Source organism: Pinus tabuliformis, chromosome 3_1 (assembly GCF_031772625.1).
Source record: "Pinus tabuliformis cultivar Carrire ecotype Pingquan chromosome 3_1, CPIR1, whole genome shotgun sequence".
Lineage (NCBI taxonomy): Eukaryota > Viridiplantae > Streptophyta > Pinopsida > Pinales > Pinaceae > Pinus > Pinus tabuliformis.
Window position 1 is genome coordinate 636,598,505 of NC_142301.1, and position 22,409 is coordinate 636,620,913.

General features: G+C 35.4%; 1 pseudogene; it reads left to right on the top strand.

Annotated features, from left to right (window-relative positions):
* LOC149188689 (caffeoylshikimate esterase-like) overlaps window positions 1-20,494 on the top strand; it is a 60,738-nt pseudogene extending 40,244 nt beyond the window's left edge.
* Window positions 20,495-22,409: the final 1,915 nt, after the last annotated feature.

Sequence of the window (22,409 nt, forward strand, 5' to 3'; positions counted from 1 at the left end):
TGAAAAGTTGGCACCACGGTTCTACAAGTCTTTTGAAATATTAGATAGAGTTGGTCGAGTAGAATATCAGCTGGCTCTACCCAGTCATATTAAAGTTCATAATGCCTTTCATGTGTCCTTATTAAAAAAGTATATCCATGATAACACTCATGTAATTTATTGAAATTTGATACAGGTGGAACCTGAAGGAGACTTTATACCAGATCCACTCCATATCCTAGTTTGGAAAGAGACTGCTCTCCGGAATTGATTCGTCGCTCGAACTAAAGTGCAATGGAGGCACTTTACACCTGAAGAGGCTACCTAGGAATGAGAGGATACTACAAAATAATATTACCCAACATTGTTCAAGAATGAGGCAACTAAGTAATAATTATTGAGGACGATGTTATTTTAAAGAGGGGGAAGATGTAATACCCTCAACTCCTATGTAAATATTCTTTGTTTAGATTGTCGATTTTTAGTTATGATGGCTAGAAAGCCATAATGAACTCAATTTGAAATAATGTATGGTGATGTAATAAATAAATTTTAATAAAAAAAACTAGAGATTTACTTGGGAAAGAACACTTGAGTTAAAGAGATCATTACCCAGATCTGGAAACTAATGTGGATGGATAAGATCAAGACAAACTTCCCTAAATTCACTCCTAAAAATCCCTAGGGGTTGTTTGATGAGATTTAATATGATTGGAGAAAAAAATATATTAAATCACTCAGTATAGAAAGGACACTGAGTGAGGGTGAATAAAGCCTTGCAGGAGAAAAATGTTGGCTTTGACAGAAAAAGGGAAGACACTTTTTCGAAATATAGAAACATCCTAGGCTATTGGGTTGGTAGACCCTAGAAATTGGGACGCTGCTAAGGAAAGTTTACATGGGAAGTAAGTCATAAAAATATATTTTCTGGAATCACAAGAGGTTTTTGATTATGGGGGTAAGGTGATCCCAACTCGGGGGAGCCTGTGGTGAAGGTTCATGGTTGGGTGGAAAGTTGTTCATCCCAAGCAAATTCGGTTGGTTATGGTTAGAGTTTCTAGTTGTTGTTTATTTAAAGTATAGTTTTTATCTTACTCATTATTTGGTTTGAAAGCCATTTTATAACTGAAAATTTTTGTTGCATGCTATATTCAGTTTTATACTTGAAAACTCTGTTGGGTACTAAATTGTAGAAATAGTTACAATGTTAACTAGTGGAAGCCTAAACAAGTTTTATACAAGGTATATATGAAGGATTTTATGCATGGGTCTTTGCATCCTGTTGGGGAAGGGGCTCATGGGAATTGAAAATGTTTCTATAGTGTCATCGTGTGATGACTTTATTGTTAGATTTATTACATATGAATTATTACAAATGTAGAGGTGTTATAAATTGGTGATTCTTTAAATATATGCAGGATGGGTAGGCAACTGCTAAAATAAATTAGTTCTATCTGAGAATATCTATTATAACCAGATTATATCTTAATGAGTCTTTAATTTCAAAGTTTAAACGTGTTTGGAAGTTGGGAGCCTAAGAGCAACCCAAACGTCTAGATCACCATGGCAGAAATCTGTTATGGTTTTCCTTAACCTAGACTGAGGCAAAAGATTTTGACCTCGAACTCACGAGTCTGTTTGATCTATGTAAATTTCCCGATGAGGGTTCACCTCAGCATGCAAGTGATGAAAAATTCATAATTGAGATTTTTCGTTTCCAAAGAAAGCAAAAATAATCAGTCCCAAATATATAGATATACTAAGTTATGGTGACTGTAGGAAATCATTGGCATCGAAATCATTAACGAAAAGAGAAAACGTAGAATCGAAGACATAGTTGTTATTGGCTTGCTCCAATCCAAAAATTAAATATGAGTGAGGACTAACCAACTCTATGGTAGGAGATGAGTAATAGTATCTGAGATTGAGTCACTAATAAGCGAAAATTCAGCCTCGAATAGAGAATTAGATCCGAAAACTTTCAATCAATTCAATAATTCAACACCAATTACATATTGTGATAATAAAGATATATAGAGAGATATGTCGTTGACAAATTTATGCTCATAAAAAAAATGGAATTGTATAATTCGTTTCTCTGTTATTGCATGGAAAATACAAATTTCAATCAGGAAAAAAATAAACTGAATGCTGCTCTCTATCCAGGCATAGATAAGCACTCTATCGTTCAATAATTCTTTTTATATACCAAACGAATTAAACACACAAATCAATATATATTCGATTGATATATTTTTAAGAGTTTTTGTGAGTATCTTCCAACCTCAATAGATGATGCAATCAACTTGTAAATTGAATAATATGCCAAACTTTCACTCGGTAACACATGAATGAAATTAAATCTATAAATGGAAAGGGAGGCAAAGAAAAATTGTGGTAATGAATACATATTAACTGGAAAGCAAATGATTTGTGATAAACATCACTATATTATTGGCTTCACAATAGATTAAATACCCGGTTTCTCAATCCCATTATATTTCTTAGCAAGAAAAAGAAAAAAAAAGAATAATCAGCGCTAGAGTAAACATTACTGAACGAGAAATTAAATAGAACAAAATATGTTGGACATGATCAAACATGACGGAATAAATTATATGAAAACCAAACAAATCCCCTCAAGGGTATAAATTCAGAGTGTAAAATTTATACAATTGTCCTTTCTCAAGGATTTCAGGAAATCATGTTGGTAAGCGGGCAGTAGGCATGACTTATAGCCACACAACATCAAGTATAAACTAGATAAAAACCCCATCTGGTAAATCTCACAAAAACCATTACTGGAGTAGTAATGTCGAACCAACCTGTACTAATGTGAGCATTGTTAGTCAATGAACCTTTGACTAAGGAAAAATGATATGTACAAGCTAAGCATGAATATGTCCTAAATACCTATGGAAGGGAAAAACACATCTATTAAACCACAATGTGACAGGTTTCCTGAAAACAAAAAGGGATAAATTTAATTACAAGACCAAATTAATCAAACATAAAGGCTTACATGTCACATGAAGCTATCATTGAGGGATTTTCCTCTTCTAACTGAGAAAGGGTCAACATAAGTACCCAATTCAAGCATTCCATCATTTAATATAATCCATTAAAAGAAAAAAAGTCCTACATAAAAGGGATATGAGAAATATCAAATAAGGTGGGCTTAAGGCAACAATACTTGATAGAGGAGTGGATGGACTAAGTGCAAAAAGAACCCATAAAATCCCTTAGTCATGCGTGAAGTAGAAAACTAGAAAATGGAAGCCATTTCAAGCCCTCGTATGCTCCTCCTCTATATGAAGGAGAAACATAACCCAAGTTCTCCAAATGAGAGTATTAATGAGAGAAAGGAAATTGTGCAAATTAGAGCGAGTTAAACAAAATGCAAATTAAACAAACCCTACCTATGGAGCGTGAGTAGATCTTCTTCCAGAGAGCCAGTAGAAGACCATTCAGGCGGTTGTGGTTGGAATTGAACTTAGAAAGAGTGAGATTTGAGTTTTAATGCAAGCTACATAGCCATGTTCTATGGCCTATTAATGATGAGATGGTATACATAGAGAAATTTGTTGAGGCATATAAACAAAAACCTCAATTAACCATTTAGGCACCTGTAAGAGCAATGAAGGTGCCATGAATACAAGGAAATCCAGAGTAGCTATTCAAATGTACTTGTATTCACTTGGCATCCCTCAAAGGATGAGTTACACAACAACTGACAAAGGGAGGGGTGAATTTGGGGGTTTAGGGTTTAAACAATATGCAACAAATCGTTAGATTTCCTCGATGCATCCTATTCGTCAATGAAAAACTAGGTCTGCAACCCATGTGATAGGCATATGGTGCTTGACGTGTTGGATAAAAAATATTGGTCGCTCGAATCCCCAAACAAGATGCCCTCTAAATCATATTATTTCACATATGAAATGTTTAAATCATGTACTGTGAAATAAAGACTTACGATCTAGGGACTAAACATTATATAAATACACCATTATCAACATCTCCAGGTTTACACTTTTAAGAAGTTTAGCGCTCAACAGGAATCATGGTCCAAGGGATATAATACTAAGTGGCATGATAATTTAATGATATGATAATTAAATACAAAGTTACAACATTTCCATTTAACCCTAAGTTGATTGATTAGGACAGGGATATACCATAAATATAAACAAATTTACATAGCAAGCTTTCTTGAAGTCCTATTGAAGATGTATATTAGGGAAAAGTGTGGGGCATATGTGAAGCCTTGAGTAAGGTATGTAGGAAAGGTAAATACATCTCAAATAAGTTCATGTTTAATAGGTGGTAAAGGTTATGATTACTTTGTAAATCCTTTCTTGAACAAAGAAAAATCAAGTAGGGAATGGCTAATAGAACAAGAAGTAAATTAGAAAAAGACAATATTCCTTGTTGTTAATGGAGATGGCTAACATAAAAAATAAAATAAAAAATTGTGTACTAATTGTGAAGAGGTTTGTGACAAGAGTATGCTCATATATATTATTTTTAAAAATTACACATTTTAGACTAAGTTATGCTACATAAACACACACATACCTCTTAAGATGTGTGAAAATTTGCAAGGATAAGTATTGCATTTAATGGAGAATTTAGAGATAATAAGACATTAAATTTTTTGCAAAAAGTATCATTTGGACAAAAACATAATTCTCCACATATTGTCTTTTTACTCTGAATCAAAATTTGCAATGCTTATATGAATTTTGAGGGTTTCAATTCGATAAAAGAGGAAATTTTTAAAATTTCATCACCACATTTTGCCCAAAAATGTAACCCATCTTGATACATTCACCATATGGTGTAAATGATAAAGCTAGATTGCAAGTCAAAATGGCATAAATGCCATATTATGCTTGTATGCTCAGACACTTTCATCAAACTTAAAATCTCTTCCAATAAAAAAATCAATGGAATTAGATTGAAGAAGTATATGACTTTTACATCTTCAAAATATCCAATAGAAATTCAATTCTCACTTTTGGGCCTATAATGAATTTATTTTCTCATCAAGAATGTGAGCCAAAGTCTTACTAAAAGAAAATGAAAAAAACACACTTTTGGTCTAATTTTACTCCATGCTTCTTTAGGTGTTATATTTTTTAAAGCCTATATGGGGACGTTATTGTCTATGTAATTGTCATAATTAATGGCTTCCACCTAGAATGAGGATGTAATCTCTTATGATATAGTTTTCCATTTCCTTTTATGTGCAATTATTTCTCTCAACAACACCATTTTTTTGTGGTGTATATTGAACAACATGTCTTATCTGAATGTCTTATGCAATGTAGTAACTTGTAAATTTATTGTTAACATATTTGCCTCTATTTTATATCCCTATCTTCTATAATTGATGTCCTAATTGGTTTTTTACGAGGGAATTATAAGAAAAAGACATGCCCAAAAATATTTAAAAAGTCATCAATGAAGGTTAAAAAGTACTTGAACCCAAAGAAAGAAGGAAAAGGAAGCACAACACACTAATTATTATGAAAAAGATATAATTGGATTAAGACATGCCAAGAAGCACATTTTTCAAAACTATCTTTATGACGTTTGATAGGAACACAATTAGCACAACCACCATCCTTGCAAGAAATGGAAGGAAGACTACTCACAATGTTTTTATTATATAGTTGCTACAATGAGTGATAGTTTACACAATCAAATCTCTCACACCAAATTTTTCTCAATCCATCACTACAAGAAATAAAAAAGATGACCCAAAGTTTTCAAATATGGACAACATGGTAATATGATCAAGACTAATTGGTAAGACATGCTTAGGATCTTTTAAATCCTTGATTACAACTTGGTGAGGTAAAAACTCTACTATTTTACATTCATTTGAATGAGTGATTAGATATATTGATAGGATATCATAGGAGATACTTGGAACACATTATACATCACTAAAATGATCACCATCTAGTTGAACTATTATGGACCCTACAACACTAAGAAATCTATCATCAATAACAAATATTTATTTGATATTACATTAATTAAGAGTAGAAAAAATGGTTTAAAATTAAAATGTAATTCATTAGCAAATAAGTAGATGTTACATTAAAGGGAAAAATAAGAGCAAAAAGTGCATGTCTATGAGAATATGAGTTCAAAATTGGGTCCATTCATCTTGAACCTACAACACACAAATCACATGGGATTTGGCAGGATAGGAGCTTGTGACTCTAACAATTAATATTGATGTTTTTATTATTCATTATTTCTTCTAAATCCATCATATTCTTGAAATATTAGACTCTAGATTACCCTCTTCCTAAAAAATTGCATTGTCTCTTAGTGTTCTTACTTTTTTATTTTGGTCCATTGTCACCATTGGGAGTAGAAGCTAGATGAGAGGATTTGGAATTCTTGTTTTACTAGTGTTGCGGGGATGTTAGCTGTTTATATGCTTGAATCTATCATTTTTTAGGGTCATTAGGATTTGATAGATGTACCTACAACGTTGATCATTCCAAGATGCAAAAAATTATCTTTCTCTATAATCAAAGAATCACAAAATGATTCAAGAGACAATGGTGTGTAAGAATCCTCCATATCTTCTTTAGTGGAGCGAAAAGTAGTTGCTAAAATAAAATATGCACTATTAGGCATAATGAAAATAACATATACATACTTAACATCATTATTTTTTATTTTATAGTCTTCAAGTAAAAGTTTGAGTGTTTTGAGCTTAGCTAGATAATATTCAATATAAGAGAAATGATCATAATTTAAAGAAACCAATTAGTTTTCAAGCTCGTGGGAACAAATCTCAATGTGTTTACCAAGTATGATTTCCAAATTTTCCTAAATTTCATCTAAGTCATACTAGAGATGAAAATTTCAGTTAATCCATGTTCTTCATCATTTTTATGATACTATGACCTTTTTTTGAGACATTATTAGGGGTAGCTTTTTTCCCAAGGTAATTATGTAAAGTCATTTACATCATAGTACATTCTCCATAGCAGATTTTTATAAGAAATACTTTGAACTTATAAAAAAAATATCACTTAGAATAACTATTATAATATATTTAAGTAATATGGTTTAATTAAATATTTGGACAAAAAAACTTGTGAAAAAATAGGGAGTTTAAAAAAAATGACACTAACAAAAGAAAACTAAAGTGCCATATGATAGGTGATAAATTCACAATAAGATTCATTAGATTTTTATTGTCCTTCTTAATTTTTCCTTTAAGCTAATTCTTACAAATAAGATACTTTAACATGAAGTCACTTGTTTTTTTTAAATGAGTAAGAACCACTTTTAGAATGAAATTACTTTATAAATTAAAATATCATGCAAAAAGTGATAAAATAAAAATAAAAACATTGAACCTATTTTATAATGGTTAGGTTTTATAATTTATGTGAAATACACTAAAAATAATTTTTCCTTAGCTTAAAGTTGCATAGACTCTTTTTAAAAAGTAATTTAATGAAAATAAATATTTAACTCAAAACTTAATTTTTAATAAAGTAAGTTTCCATTGAGATAGCTAATGTAAAATCTATATTAAAACCTTTGAAAGAGGTGAGTTTTCTTACTTTTGAAGTGTGTTTACCCTAGAAACTCTTATGTTTTCTTGCAATTTTTTTTAACATAGACATACACAAAAATAAGTGAAAAAAAAAGGATATATCTAAAGTTTAACAATATCATAGTTAGATATAAAATATAAAACAAAAGACAAAAAATATATAAAAACTTATAAATTTACTAGATGACAAGAAAATGGATTAAAAATTAGGTTTTAATAAAATAAAATAAGAAAATTACTTACCTTAAGTTGGTAGGCTTACCACTTTAAGAACATTCCATATCATATTTATAACATCTTTTTTCTTTTTTTGTAAGTCTCCAGGAAGAATCTTGTACTAGACTAGAAACTTCGATATCATAAAAATGAATACTGTAGAATACCCGAATCCAAAATCTCAAAAACCACACCATAGAAATCTACAAACAATTATATATATAAATTATAGTGATACAAAATTAAATAAATTAACTTTAAAAGATAGAACTTTGCACGTCTAACAAACTATTATCTTAAATGATTTTTAATAACACTATGATTATGAATTCAAAGTGATATGGAACGCAAGTGACTCACATGCCATTGCTTCCCGGTGAAGGAAATGTACCTTTGCTTTGTAAAGAGGAGAGTGCAGCTACACGCCTCACAAAATCGTTAATAAATAACTTTACAGTTGAGTACTCCATAACACAATTCTCCAATAGGATTAAGCTTATATTTTCATCGTTACAGAGAAAGGTATTCCTTGTAAAAGCAAGTTCCCAATTATTTAGAAAAATGGACTCCTTCAGTAAGTTCGAAGAGTCAATTTACATACCAACGGCCATTGAGTATTGGTTTCAGAAAATTAAGTTGATGTTTCAGAAATTTTTTAAATCACTTTCAATTTACTTGCCCAGTCTGTTGCAATGACAGATTCGACATATATGTAGATGAAGGTTAATGTTTGCCATTCAAAGGATTTACGCAGTAGAAGGTATGACGATTACTGAAACACGAAACACATAATCCTAGTATAAGGATTACTACAAGACGAAACGTAGAATCCTATACTCCACGAAATCCACTCTCTTACATTTTTTTAATTAGTATGGAAAGTTATGCATAATTTGGTTATTACTGTGAAGACCTACTGTCCATGGGTTTTTCTTACAGAAGAGTAATTTGCCATTGATACTTCGAGAATGACAGGCCTTTCGATTTGGTGTTTTGAAAATCACTGAAAAACGAGAGGTTTGCAGAGCCGTTGAAAAAGGAGGATAAGGTGCCCCAAAATATCTTAAACCGTGGAAAGGGCCGGTATCGAATCATTATTTCATCGCGTGGCTGCATATCCACTCTGTCAAACACACCATTGAAATTCATGTTCCGAATTCGAGAACTGTTATCAGTGATAGATGTTTTTCATCGCTGGGTAGCTACAGATTTGACCGCTTTGTTTGAGTTCAGCGCTCTGCTGGATCACAATTATATTCTCTGACACTTTGGAGAGATCTTCCCTGCTCAGCCACCTTAGTTGCTATGGTAAGAAATCTGTTTGTATGGTATCATTCATTGCTTTAGTCTATTTGTTATATATTTTGGAGTTTTCTTAGATATTTTTCAATTAAATTTGTTCTTTGTTATATACCTTGGAGTTTTCTTAGATATTTTTCAATTAAATTTGTTCTTTGTTGGACTTTTCCCGAATATTTTTCATTTGAATTAGTTCAAAATATGCGGAGATATATTAGAATCACACGTTTAAATTGTAAACTCTAAATTATTTGAACAAGTTTCGATGGAAAGGAATTTTCATTTAAAATACAACATCTTTTGGGCTAGAAGGGATTTGAACCTTTGACTTCACGGTCCGGAACCATGAGCTCTTATCCACTGAGCTACCAACTCTATCGAATGATCTATAAGATCATTGTAAAGGATGAATAGGATTCGTTATCGAATGCTTGACCCAAAAATTTTTTCATAAATAACTCTGTTTGAGATATTTAACCTTGGAAATATCTATATATCAATATCTACATAGATATTGATATATAGATATTAATATATAGAAATTCCATATATTGATATCTGAAATTCCATATCTCCGCTCACAATTTGGACTAATATTTGGGGTAGTAGTAAAAGATTGGGCCGAGTCCGATTGGTAGAACGAAAGTCACTGGATTACAAGCGATCAATCACATCAAATTCAAATTATTTGAACAAGTTTTCAGAGAATAAATCTATGTATATAACAAAAACACATTTAAAGAATTTAACCAACAATTATTTCGCTGACTGAAAAACTCCATAACATAGACAACTCCGTTTCCATCTATTTCAGGCATAGTCCATGTTGATAAGAGATGAATGCAGCTAAGAGCGTAACGTAGACTGATAAGACTGGAAGAAAGTCGACTTATGCTAGATTTGATAGTATTATTATCATACATTCTGTTAAGGTTTTGGGGACTTACTTTATTGTTGGACCCAGTCTTTTAGTCGTATAGTTCGAAGAATATTGAGTGGCAAGAAAAGCAAAACATGCATGTCTGATGGGTCCAGCCCCTACGACTTTCAGCTAAGTGTTAACTATGATGGTTAATGATATATGCGTTGATTAGTTTGTTTTATTATATGGTGGTTAGTTGACTTTAATGCAGTGTACTATTGGCCTATGGAGATGAGGACAAGTGTCCAGGTTTCAGTTTTGCTCCTTCCCACTCCTATGCCTCGAAATACTCGCTATTCATTTCATTTGTCGTTGTTTGTTTTCGCTGTGCTACTATGCTGCTCGTGAGGTTCCGAGGTCTATTGTGCGAGGGTTTACTCTGTCATTTGCCTTCCTTTTCATTCTGGATATCCCTGGTTTGCTGTAAGATGTGGGTCTCCACTTGTGAGCGATGCCTCGCTCGTTCTGTGCTGGTTACGGGGTGTGAAACCCTCGGTATTGGTTCCCTCTGTCGACTTTTACTCGGCTCTGCTTGTTTTCTCAGTTTCAGTCCCTGGTTGTTTGTCTCCTCTCCATGCACTCTCTTCATAGGGTAATTATTCTGTGTTTTTGCTACAGATTGCACCTATGGGGTCGTTCGGCTTCCGGTTTCCTTTTAGCAGTTTTCTGAAGGTATGTTCTCCTTCCCTGCTATTTCTCTTTACTCCATTTCACTCAGGCGCTGACAACCTCTAGTCCTCTGTGGCACTGGGTGACTCTATGGCTATGACCTCGGCTCCATGGCTTCACTAGTGGCTTGTCCAAGTTAGACTCTGCCCTGGTAAGTTTCCACAGCTCCACACTCCGTTTTAGTCATTTTCGTTGTTATAGTTGTGGCTCCCTCTCTGTCAATTGCTAACGGCCTGAAGGGTGGCCTGTGCAAGTGGACGATGGCCTGCTCGTGGTTCTTGCATCAATGTCCTACACCTAAAATGGGTAGGGTCATCCCTTGATATCTGTTTGTTATTTGTTTGAGGTTTCACTATTCATAGGGTTTTATGAGTTGAGGTTGTAGTCAGGCATAGTTTCTGCGGTTCTAGGCAATGCGCCTGTGGGTCCACTGTATGCATGCAACTTTGTTGTTTGTAACTTATATATGTAATTAAATGGCCTTGTAATGGCCTTGTGAGGGTTTTGTAATCTGGTTATTTTGACATAGTTTGCTGGTCCTTGACCAATGCACTATAATGTTTCGACTTCTTGAAAAATATATATACTTATGATCGTAATTTTACTGGAAATTCATTTCTTTACATTATGCAATGGAAATTTGGAATGTGTTTGATTTCGGTACTTGAAGCTTGTCTTTGTAACAATAGCTTGCTCAACTCCTTCGTATCTTCGTTCTGTTGGCACTATGGTTTGTCCGACAACTCTCATCACCCTTATGCTTGCTGTTCACCTGTTTATATTAGCTTTGTTGATGGAAAATGAGAAATAATTTAACTATATAATATAGGAATGAATTTAGGACTATAGCATGAATGGTTTCAGATGTTTTTGTATTCAGAAAAGATTTCTATATTTTCTCTATGTTTCTTCTATAATGGCAAAAAGGATTACATTCGTTGCTTTTTCCTTTTGTTTTGTAGAGAACACTGGGCAGTTAGCAGAACTACTAGTGGTTAGATTAAAACAGTTCCTGAATAACTGTCTTTTCTTACTTTGTAAATTAAAACAAATTCTAAATAAAACTACGAGAAAAAAAACAATTACGTAAGAAACCATTGTCATTGGCTGAGACAGCCATTCCTAGAAAATAAAAAAAATAATGAAACTCAAACTGTTTTGAACAAGACAAACTCCCACCATGTCCTTCCCTGAGTTGGATGCTCCTGCATCAGGCTCCCAGGTTAGGTGAAAAATCATGGCTCCGGTCCATGAGCTCCTTGATAAAATACTCTGCACGTTGTATCTTTTGAGCATCAAGCCACGAACTGTCGTTAATAGGGCGGTTCTTCCACTTGACGAGGTACTGTAGGTAATCCTTTTTCCTAGTCCGCCTGGCCACTTGTGTGTCAAGAATTTCTTCGATTTCGAGTGGTTGAGCCATAGGCATTTGTCTTATTCACAAATCACTTCCTTCTTGGGTGTCCCACTTCGGCTATGCCGAACTGTCCTTTTCCAGATTGGCAGTGTATGGGAATAAATCTGCCACATTAAAAATGGATGATATCGCAATACCTAGAGGTAATTGCAATTCATAAGCATTGGCAAAATATTTGCGCAGAATTTTACAAGGTCCAATTTTTTTGAATTTCATTTTATTGTATGTGCCCTTAGGAAATCTTTCCGTGCGTGGATGGGTTAGAACCTGATCTCCAACATTAAATTGTACCTCACGTCACTTCAGATCTGCTTTTTTATTGTACTTTTGACTACTGTCCTGTAATTTCATTTTCACCTACTCATGTAGGTCATTAATTGCCCTTGCAAAGTCTTCCACGTCATCACTTCTTTTCTCTAGAAGTCCCAAATCCCGCAGTTCATGCACTCCTCAGGGATGCATTTCGTACACAATTTGAAAAGCACTGCTTCCTATGCTTTGGTTTGGTGAATTGTTGTAAGCGAATTCTGCTTGGACATGTACCCGATCCCACATATGTGAATTTTCTCCCACTAGACTCCTCAGCAGGGTTCCTAAACTTCTGTTCACCACCTCTATTTTTCCATCCGTCTGTGGATGATAATCAAAGCTGAAGCTCAACTGTGTGTCCAGCTTTTTCAACGGGGTGCGCCAGAAATGTCTTGTGAATTTCACATCCCTGTCAGAGACAATGGACTTTGGTAAGTCGTGCAACCTGACAATCTCTGTGAAAAACAAGTGTGCTACGTGAGTGGCATCACTGGTTTTCCTGCAAGGAATGTAATGTGACATTTTTTTAGAACAGGTCCACTACCACCATCACAGAGTCATGACCATGTTGTGTTCTTGGCAAACCCAAACAATGTCCAAGCTAGCTGACTGAGTCCCACGGTCTACCTAGAATAGGCAGTGGTGTGTAGAGTCCTATATTCTGACTGTGTCCTTTTGCCAACTGACACACTTTACACGTAGTTACAAATTGCTACACATCCCTTCGCATCCTTGGCCAATAATAAAAGTGACTGAGATGATCTAAGGTCTTATCAATGCCGAAATTCCCGGCAAGACCTCCACTTTGTTTCTCCCGAAAGATGTTCTCCCTCATCGAATAGTCAGGAATACACAGCTGTCCTCCCTTAAACATCAGCTTCTCCTGTAGGGTATAATCTAACGATGGACTATTATTCCTCATCAAAGGGTTTTGGCAAGCTTCATAAGCCTCCTTAAAATCTACATCCCTCTGATACAAGTTTTTCAGGTGTTTAAAACCTAACACTTGTATTGTGCTCTCCTACAAGAGCAAAACCCTCCTGCTCAATGCATCTGCTACCTTGCTGGCCTGACCACTAATATATTTCAACACAAACGTGTAACTCTACAAGTATTCAACCCACAAGCTTGTGGTTCAACTTGTGCTGCTGCATAACGTACTGCAATGTAAAATTATCAGAAAATAAAACAAACTCATTACCCAACAAATAGTGGCTCTAATGGTTTAATGCTTGGACGACAACATAGAACTCCTTGTCATAAGACGAGTACTTCTACCTTCTTTCATTCAACTTTTCATTGAAATAAGCAACATGTTTGTCTTTATGGCTGAGTACAGCCCCAATGGTTGTACCGCTGGCATCACAACGAACTTGAAAAAATTTGCTGAAGTCAGGTAGCCTCAAAATTGGCCTCTCAATGATCTTCTTTTTCAATATCTAGAAGCTCTTTTCCGTAGCTTCAGTCCGCTGGAAAGGCTGACTTGCCTTCTTGATTGTATCCAATAAAGGTGCACAGATTCCATTAAAATCGCTTATAAACTTATGATAAAAACTTGCCAACCCATGAAAACTTCGAACTTCGAACAATCTCTTAGGGGATGGCCAGCTAAGTATAGCTGCAAATTTTTCTAGGTCCATTTTTAGCTTATTCTCTGAAATCACGAAACCCAAATAGACCAACTCCTTCTGAAAGAAAGTGCGTTTCTTCAAATTTATCAGCAACTTGTTTTGTCGCAACTTTTCAAGAACATATCGAACATGTCGAAATTTTTCCTCCCTGGTTTTTTTGAAATTCAGTATATCGTCAAGATACACAATCAAAAATTTCCCAATGAACTCCTTCAAAATGTCGTTCATCAGGCGCAGAAAAGTACTAGGTGCATTACTTAACCCAAATTGCATCATCAACCATTCATTAGTCTTGAAAGTTGTTTTCCATTCATCCCCTTCCCAAATTCTAATCCGGTGGTATCCACTCTTCATATCTATCTTCGAAAAATATGCTGCCCCACTCAAATAGTCGATCGTATCGTCCATTCGTGGCAATGGAAACATGTACCTGATCGTGATCTTGTTTATTGCTCGTGAATCCGTGCACATCCGCCATTCGCCTCCTTTCTTGGGAGCAAGATCTGTTGGAACTGCACATGGTCTCAAGCTCTCTTGAATCAGTCCCTTATCCAGTAATTCCTGTACCTGTTTTATAACCTCCTCGTTGTCTTTGGGGCTCATCTATCAAGCATCTTTGTTCAGTAAACTAGCTTTAGGAATGAAATCTATGTGATGACTAATACTCCGCTTTGGTGGCAATTTATCTAGTAAATCGTGCACCACAATGTCGCTGAATTCCTGCAACATTTCCTGGATTTCTGTAGGTAAATAAGAAATTTCAGTGTGCAAAAACATTGTTCTTGGTCTGCTTACAATAGCATATTTCACTTTGTCATCTTCAATCTATTTTAAAAATTGTTTTCCACCCACCAATAATACTTTTGTTCAACTAGTCTCTGTTGTTTCCTCCTCCTTGATGGGCACTAGCATATGCTTAATCCCATCCTTAACAAACTTGTAACAGTTTGTTTTCCCATCATGAACAACTTTTAGGTCATACTGCCACAGTCTACCTAGCATAATATGACACACATCCATGGGCATGATGTCACAAATAACTTTGTCCCTATATTTGCTAATATGGAATTCCACCTCACACTGCGCATAAACCAGCAGTTGATGACCTTCTGTAACCACGACACCTTATAGGGAGTTGGATGCTTTAGTCGTTTTAAACCCAATTTCTCCACCATCTCTATTGCAACCAGATTATCAATGCTTCCACTGTTTATAATCAGTTAGCAACATTTTCCATGTGACTTGCACATAGTTCGGAATAATGCCTTTCTTTGGGTTTTTTCAGCTATTTCTTTTGCTGGTTTCAGCAAGACCTTATTCAAGACTAAGGCCTCTCCTGTCTCTGGTGCATTTTCTACCTCTTGAGGCAGTGCCTCCGCTTCTTCTGTTTGAGCAACATATGCTCCTCTTTGACCAGCGTGTTCTCCTTCAGGACACTCAAAGGATCTGTGCTCCCACTTGTGGCACTTGTAGCATTGGTAGGTAGCTCCTCTGCCTCTGCCATTTCCCCTTCCTCTCTAGTATGGCCTTCCTCTTCTAGTGTTTCCCTCCTTTTCTACTGTCCCTGAGGTTTTTGAACTACTGCCCTCTTCATTGTTATTGGCAATCCTTCCTCTGCCAAAAGATTGTCCTTTTCCTTTACCTGCTCTTTGTCATCTCCTAGCATTCTAATTTCTTGTGATATTTTGTTCCACCTTTAAGACACTCTGGTATGCTTCTTTTATGGTTTTCAGAGAAAGAATATTTATTTCAACCAATATTTCCAGCCTTAGGCTATTCAAAAATCTTGTTGTTTTTCTAGGGTGTCTTCAGTATAACCAGCTCTCAAGTTCACCCGATAAAACTCTTCGGTATATTCTTTCACTGTCATTCCTCTATGTTTCAAATTTTGTACCTGTCAATGTAGAGAAATCTGGTAATCTTTGGGAAAATCCTGCCCTTCATCTTAGCGACCATTCTGGTCCACCTTTTAATTGGTAACTTATTCAATTTTCTCCTCTCTTCTTGGACACTATCCCACCATAAGGCTGCGTGTCCTTTCAACTTAGTAGCAGTGAATTTAACTCGCCTATCTTCGCTAACCTCTTCACATTCAAAATACTTTTCCAGCTCACTAATCTAGTCCAACAACACTTCTGTGGACAAACTACCATCATAATTCGGAATTTCTGGCTTTGGCTTACTGCTATCCAATAAGACTGACCTTAACAATTTGATTTCAGGTCCGTTTTCATCTGATCCATCTATTGTAACTACATCCTCCTCCTCATTGTCATCTCTTACTTCTGGATCCTTTCTTCTTCCTGCTTCCACTACCACCAAACATCCATTTAGGATCCTAATATCTTCCCTCAACCCCTCATCTACTACTCTCAGAATAGCTCTGCCTTGACCTCTTCTGCTAGCTTCCATTTTATCAGTTAGTTGTTCTTGCTCTGATACCAAAATTTGATGGGTCCAGCCCCTATGACCTTCGACTAAGTGTTAACTATGATGGTTAATGATATATGCATTGATTGGTTTGTTTTATTATATGCTGGTTGGTTGAATTTAATGCGATGTATTGTTGGCGTGTGGAGATGAGGAAATGTGTCAAGGTCTCAGGCACTGCTCCTTCCCACTCCTTCTATGGCTTGAAACACTAGCTATTCATTTCATTTGTCGTTGTTTGCTTTTGCTGTGTTGCTAGGCTGCTGGTGAGGTTCTGGGGTCTGCTATGCAAGGTTTTACTCTGTCATTTGCTTTTTTTCTCATTCTGGCTATGCCTGGTCTACTGTAAGATGTGGGTCTCCACTTGTGAGCGATGCCTCACTCGTTTTGTGCTCGTTTTGTGCTAGTTACGGGGTGTGAAACCCTCGGTATCGGTTCCCTCTATCGACTTCTACTCGACTCTGCTTGTTTTTTCAGTTTCAGTCTCTGGTCATTTGTCTCTTCTCTCTGCACTGTCTTCACTGGTTAATGATTCTATGTTTTTGCTACAAGTTGCAGCTATGGGGTTTCTTGGCTTCTGGTTTCCTTTTAGTAGTTTTCTGAAGGTATGTTCTCCTTCCTTGTTGTTTCTCTTTACTCCATTTCACTCAGGCGCTGATGGCCTCTACTCCTCTGTGGCAGCAGGTGACTCTATGGCTGTGACCTCGGCTCCGTGGCTCCACTGTTGGCTTGTCCAAGTTAGAACCTGCCCTGGTAAGTTTCCACAGATCTAAACTCTGTTTCAGCCTTTTTTTGTTGTTATAGTTGTGGCTCCCTCTGTGTCAATTGCTAACGCCCTGATGGATGGGTGGCTTGTGCAGGTGGACGATGGCCTACTCCTGGTTCTTGCGGCGGTCTCCTACACCTAAAATGGGTAGGGTAATCACTTGATATATATTTGTTATTTTTTCGAGGGTTTACTGTTCATAGGGTTTTATGAGATGAGGTTGTAGTTGGGTGGTCTTTGTGGTTTTGGGCAATGCGCCTTTGGCTCCACCATATGCGTGCAACTCTATTGTTTATAACCTATACATGTAACTAAATGGCTCTGTAATGGCCTTGTGAGGGTTTTGTAATCTAGTTATTTTGACACTGTTTGCTCATCCTTGACCAATGCACTGTAATGTTTCGACTTCTTGAAAAATATATATATATATATATATATATATATATATATATATTTGTGATTGTATTTTTACTGAAATTCATTTGTTTACATTATGCAATGGAAATTTGGAATGTGTTTGATTTCGGCACCTTAATCTTGTCTTTGTAACAATAGCTTGCTCGACTCCTTCGTATCTTCATTCTGTTGGCACTTTTGTTTGTCGGACAGCTCTCATCACCCTTATGCTTGTTGTTCACCTGTGTATATTAGCTTTGTTGATGGAAAATGAAAAATAATTTAACTATATAAAATAGAAATGAATTTAGGATTGTAGCATGAATGGTTTCAGATGTTTTTGTATTCAAAAAAGATTTCTGTATTTTCTCTGTGTTTCTTCTATGATGGCAAAAAGATTACATCCGTTGATTTTTTCTTCTGTTTTGTAGAGAACACTGGGCAGTTAGCAGAACTGCCAGTGATTATATTATCTTTTCTTGCTTTGTAAATTAAAACAAATTCTAAATAAAACTAAGAGAAAAAAAAAATTAAGTAAGCAACCATTGTCATTAGCTGAGACAACCATTCCTAGAAAATAAAAAAAAACTAATGAAAATCAAACTATTTTGAACGAGACAAACTCCCGCCATGTCCTTCCCTGCATTGGATGCTCCTACATCAATGTCAGGGTTGCCACTGTGGAGCCAATCTTTAAGGTCTTTATTTCTGCAGTTGAAAGATTATTGTGTGGCAACTGCGGAGACACGTTAACGTTTCTATGGCAGTATCTGAATCTGCTGTTTTTCATTTCCAGGCAGCGGCGTACATGTCAGGGATGGAAAACTCAGTGGCCTCATCGACTATGAAGAGGTAAATAACGGTAGTAACATAAAAGAAATAGTTCGTAAATTGAACTTTTAAAGTTATTCATTGTTGAGAGGATCAAATTTCTATACAAATTGTGTTGAAAGTGATGAAATTCTTTTGGAAATATATTTATGAAAGTAAAAATTTGATAAAAAGAAGCAATTAAAGAGAATCCTAGCCAAGATCTTAGGCAAGTTCTCATGTCTCGGCAAAAGTAGTTTATTTTACATATGAAATGATTATTATTTTGTTATTAAACTCAAATAATCAATAGCTGTGAAAGTGAGATTTTGATATCGAGTCAGTGTCTCACGAGACTGATAAATTTCCACTACAAATGTTCTTTAAATGCGATCCTCATCCAGGAGTTCATTGAAAGTTCGTGAGGAGTGAAGCTATTTACTTGAAGATGGTTACCTGCAGATAAGAAATCCAAAGTCGTCATATCTCTCTACCATGGTCAGCTTCCCAATTCATTGTCCACATCATAATGCAACCTAGTCACGAATCCATGGATTCGCCACTTTGTAAATTCGTTAAGGATTTCGAGTTTCTGTTGTGTAATTTGTTTTCTTCTTGTGCTTGCAGGCTATGGCACGGAGTGCATCATTTTCATGGAAGGTACTTCTAACTCCTTTCCCTGGAATAATACAAGTAAATATGACCAGGATGTTCATGAATGAACAATATTTGTTAGTGTCTTTACCAAAATTTCGTATTAATTTAGCTCTGAAATTAATAACCCAATTGGACCTATTATGAGAGACAGGATTGAGGCTTGCAAAGGTAGAGTTTGCAGTATTTGGTATAAATTATGAAGGGCATGGAAAATTTTCTAGAACACATTGTTACATAAAAAACATTGATGAGATTGTAAAGGATTGCACAACCTTTTTTGAGGACTATCGCTGGTATTTATTATTGGGACTTTCTATGGATGCGATATATTTAGATATTAGGGTAATTAATGTCCACTGGAAGAATCAAGTTATGCAGTTACTAGTGGTCATAAGAAAGTATGATAGTTACATTGCAGAACGCGCTGAGTATAGGGAGAAAGCGAAGTTCCTTTATGGAGAATCAATGGGAGGAGTAGTGGCACTTTTCATCCATAGAAAGCAGCCTAACTATTGGAGTGGAGTTGTTCTTGTTGCACCTATGTGCAAGGTATAAATTATATTAATATTTCACATTGCATGGTTGAATCATTATATTAGCGTTCACCTTGTTTATTGTTGCAATAGATATCAGAGAGTTAAAGCCTCACCCCCTTGTTATAAACATATTGAAAAATCTAACTGCAATAATTCCCACATGGAAGGTCGTACCTACTGAGGATATTGTAGTCATTCGCTTCAAGGAACCGGAAATGAGACAGAAGGTAATGAATCGTATTGCTGATTTGTTTCCTGTAGAATTTGTTATTAATTTTCATGGTTTTTGTTTTCTCTAATATCTGTACCTAAGCACAAATTCGAGCAAATCTGTATGCTTATCAAGGTCAACCTCATCTAAAAACGGCTTACGAGCTTCTCATGATCAGTCTAGACATAGAGAAATGGCTGGACGAGGTACTGCATTCGAACATTTAATTCAACCTGCAATTTTTCTGCGGCTACCTTTAATAAACCCCTTAACTAAATGGGTTGTCACTGTCATAATGAATTATATGATGCATGTGAGCTTGCCTTTTCTGATTGTTAATGGTGAAGCTAATAAAGTGACAGACCCATCTGTGAGAAAATCACTGTATGCTTTTGCCAAGAGCACAGACAAGGCTCTCAAACTGTACCCCGATATGTGGCATGGATTGACATATGGAGAACCTCCAGAGAACACAAAATTGGTATTCTCAGACATCATTGCGTGGTTGAGAAAGAGAAGCAGAGCAGTAGGGTGCCCTAAAAATGCCCATGTAGAGAACAATTCTGATTCCATAGAGTCTGCCAGGATGGTAGTGGAAAGAGAACGAAAGGTTGCGAATGATGGCCTATATTGGTCACCAATTAAATAAGTTCAAGTAAATGGAGTACGTATTGCAACGTGCAAGGGGAAGTGAGCAGGAGTGATAATAATGATAAAATCGTATAATAAACGGCAAAGGGGTGTGTCGTGGGGTGCGTTGTGAAAAGCTTTTTGCACGCTGGAACTGACCATTTGCTGTGAACGGCAATAGGTTGCGCACCATTATCAGAGTTGAAATAACAAAAAAAACACGTGTATGGAAATTATTATGGCATTGGTTTTTCTTAACTAAGGAAAAAATTTATGTCTAATTTGATTTACCCAATTGAACATACTTATTGCTTTGAACTCTGTACCGTGCATTTATTCCATTTATATTAAACTATTAGATTAGTATTAGGTTAGTTGGTATTGTGAAAAGCATAACAATAATTTTAAGAAAATACTAATGCTCCACGAAGCCACTGAAACGTATTGTCCAACCTCGCTTCAAAACGTGAAGGTACGCTTTACTTAACCAATCTCGTACGAGAATAAATATTTTTATTTTTTAGAAAATACATATTCATTATTACAGTGATATACTTAACCAATCTCGTACGAGAATAAATATTTTTATTTTTCAGAAAATACATATTCATTATTACAGTGATATATTGCTTAAACATTTAAGCCATTTTAATTAGAAATAAAGCATACTTTATGCATTAGCTGAAAACGATTTTGTACATCAGTTAGATTTATTAATATAGTAAGTAAAAGTAATATTATTATTATTAGTTTTTAAAATTAATTAGTGTAGTTTTCTGTGGCTACATATATTTTGAGAAATGGTTTGGGTTCGTTGTCCTGTTTACAGTGTAATTTTTATGATAGACTTTTGTCCTATCAATTCCTTCGGTCCAAATTAGACTTATATCTTTGAAGCTTTCATATAAAGATTCTTTTGCAAGATTAGCTCCTAATATTTATCTTTTGTAGAACATGTCATGAATCCACTCGTTGGATTTTTAATAGATCTTCCTTTCGAGCGCTAGATGTTGTAAGTTTGTGTGGGGCTGTAAGCTGGCATCCATGACCTTAGCGTTTCTGAATTGCCATGTTGGCTTCCATTTTTCTGTGTATACTGGTTAAGGAGTGTCATCTGAAATATTTCAGAGTTCTTCTTGCTGAGTGTTTGGGTTCTATTCGGTTACTATAACCATCATGTGGTCATTCTGTTTCATATATTCTCTACTTAGGAAGTCAGGCAAGCAATTTTGTTCTCCTTTCTTCAAAATCAAAGTTATAAAATAGTGCCTGCCATCTGGCAAACTTGCCTTCTCCAAGATTTTTTTTTATTTCTTTAGTTAGAACCCTTTTCAAAGATGAAGCATCAGTTCTAATCAAAAACTGTTTATTTACAAGGTGTATATCAAACTTTTCAATATAGTTCCAGGTAGCTTTTACCTCTTTTTCAATAGTGGAGTAGTTTTACTCTATTGGGTTCCATGTACCTGAGGCAAATTGTACAATTTTCTCAGTCCCTTCTTTGACTTTCTTTAGTATTCCTCCCCATCCAAGGTTGCTAGCATCACTCTCAACAATTTTGGGGAGATATTCATCTTTGAGATAGAGGATTGGAAATGTATGGACTTTGCTTTTGATTTTCTGGACAACTTTAGTGTGATCATCTGTCCATGGTGAAGGCTCTTTTTTCAATCTTTGGTTAAGAATCTTGCGGTCCACTACACACCCTTTATAAAAATTACTAAAATAATTCAAGCAATCGAGGAACCTCTGTAGCTATGTTTTGTCTGTGATTACATCTGGAAACTTATTAGCAAATTCTACATCATGCTTATGCAAAGTTCTCTCGGCATCTTCTATCGTATGTCCCAGAAATTGATTTTTGTCTGGAACAAATCCATCTTATTTTAGCTTAAAACTAAACCACCTCTTTTTACAACTTGAGAAAAAGTGTG